Consider the following 2,779-nt stretch of genomic DNA (forward strand, 5'->3'; position numbering starts at 1 on the left):
GAAAATGGTAATGGCATGAGCTTGATTTGTCAAATTACCAGAATACCCTGGAAAGACCGAATCATCAAGAAATATTTTTTTATTTTTTAGAGGTTAAATAGAATACAAGAGTCGTGTAACATAGCACACGATGACGTTATGATATGTGAATCATCACGTTCTATTTAGAAACTCAGCATGAATTACTTTAATATAATCACGTTGATCAAGTGTCGTTATATTATACTAAATCATGCTTCAGCTCCCAACACTACTTCAAAAGTATTCCTATTTTAAACTCGAATGTTTAAGAATTTAGAAACTAAAATAGTTTCTTTTATGATGTAATACATATAGCGCAAAGAGGTAAATGATTTCAGATAAGAATAATTATGAAAATATCTTCAGAAATATGGAGGATATTTATAATGAAAGATACGATGATATCTTAGAATTTCTAATATCAGAGGATGATGAAGAATATTGTCCGCAGAGGTTTAGAGTCAGGAGCAAGGTATTCATTAATGACTTCAGCAGGTAATGAATCATTTGAATTCTTTGAAGTCAGGTTCAGTCTTTGTGATTTGTCTACAGTCTTCTTCATACTTTGCTCAATCCGGTTTCCAGTTCCAATACTTCTCTTTTTTTTTTCCTTCCTGCGCTTTGCCAGCACACTTATTCATTATCATCAAATTTTTACTGTTAAAGTCATTTATAGTTTTTGCTGTTTCATCAGAATTTTTCTATTTTCGGAGAACCAATTCGTAGTTCGGAGTGTTTTTCAGAAACTTCACATTGAAATTAAGTCGAGAAGATAGATGTTATATATACACATATAACTGTTGGTGTAGACATGCTGCAAGATTTCAAAATACTGATTACTGATTCTCAATGATTGGTATGGCAATTTTTGTTACAAGGTACGGATGAGTATACGGTCTGGTTTTAACGAACAAATATAATGGATTTTCGGAGAGACTCAAACCATTAAATCACGAAGTTGTTGGTAACTCTACTGCTAATGTGGTGGAATATGAAAAGTTCTCCAGTATCGATGGTGAAAGGGTAACGTATCTATTGAGATTATAATAAAAACTAGTCTGATTGAAAAGTCGCAGTTGACTTGTTGGAGCTGTGACAAAATTGGCTACTTTGAGAAGGAATTAAAAAGTCATTTTAGCTAGTAAATGCCAAAAGGGTCTGACACGGATACGTGTCGAACTATGATTTTGGTTTCGAGAGTTTTTCAGGTACGTAACTGTGGGTAATATGTGGTTGGATCATCAGCTCGATTGCTCATTATTTGAAGTGTCTTCAAAAATTTTTGAAGGGTTTGAACACAGATTGTAATCGTTAATATACATTTGATGTTCTAACACAGTTTTGAAGTCAAAGTATAGCTTTGAAAGATGTAGGAATCTAAAAGTGATGGTACCGGTTATATCTCGAATTGAATTCTGAGGTTTCAAAATCAGAATATGTAATTGGATTTGAATGAGTATTGTTGTTTTGATTGCTATGAAAGAATGTATATTATTGTGAAAGTAGGAAGTATAGTTGATAATTTGCTTAATCAGATTCGAAGAATGTGACATATTAATTGTGAATATATATATATATATATATATATATATATATATATATATATATATATATATATATATATATATATATATATATATATATATATATATATATCGGGTATTACCTACCCGTTAAAAAAATTTTCACAATTAATATTTTGTACAAAAGAATTTTATTACAGTCTTTATGAAAATATATATTTATATATTCTCTTCAGATGTAACATAGATTTCAATGAGTTAATACTAAATTAAACTCATTCAATTTACGGTTGGAACCAGAATTGAATAATCCCTTGAAGGCTTTTGAGATTACATAAGTATTTCTTCAATAATATTGAAATTATGAATCAATACTTCGTTATTTATTGAGGCGTGACGTTGGTTTTCGTTAAATTCTTGTGAACCTCGCAAAGTACGAATGATGTTATCTGAAAAGTTTCGGGTACATCGATGACGAAAGTGTAAAATCAAATATATACTTGATTTATTATGAATTGGAATTTGTTGAATTGAGACAGAGATTGTAGTTAACGATGGTTAAGTTGCGGGCGAAGGACGTACATTATTGCATATTTGTAATATGAATTAACCGCGTAGTTAAGATTCACAAATAATAGCTTAGTACAGAAAGATTTATTATGGTTTGGAAATTTATATATATAAGATATACATATAAATCCTTCAGTGGAAATGAGTTAATACTTCATATCTTGTTGATATGACATACTTGTTGTTGATTTGTAATAATGTCCATGGTGATTCTTGAACTGTCGAAGCTTGTGATGTTATAGGTGCTGCTAGGGCTGATGAAGCTGACGATACTGATGGTGCTGGTGATGCTACGGTACTGTTGATGCTGTTGGTAAAACAAGTCTAGCTTGTGAATCACGCATCATTCTTGTCAGGGTTTCTACTCTTCCTTCTATTATTTTGGTTCACTCATCTGATTTCTGGTTAGGGTTAGAATAGATAATCTCTAAGACTTTAGAGATTATACAATCGTTGCAAAATGTTTCTCCAATGAAGTTATGAATCAAAACTTCATCATTTGTTGGTGGTGGTATCTCTTGGTATCTACAGAGCGTATGACATTGGTGCTTGTTGAACAGTTTGTAATGTTGAGGTTTACGACGCGGTTTTGGTTGGGGGTGGTAATGGTACTGTTGGCTTTGATGATAGTGATACTGGTTATGTTGCTGGTGCTGCTGCTGGTG

Source organism: Rutidosis leptorrhynchoides, chromosome 5 (genome assembly GCF_046630445.1).
Source record: "Rutidosis leptorrhynchoides isolate AG116_Rl617_1_P2 chromosome 5, CSIRO_AGI_Rlap_v1, whole genome shotgun sequence".
Classification (NCBI taxonomy): domain Eukaryota; kingdom Viridiplantae; phylum Streptophyta; class Magnoliopsida; order Asterales; family Asteraceae; genus Rutidosis; species Rutidosis leptorrhynchoides.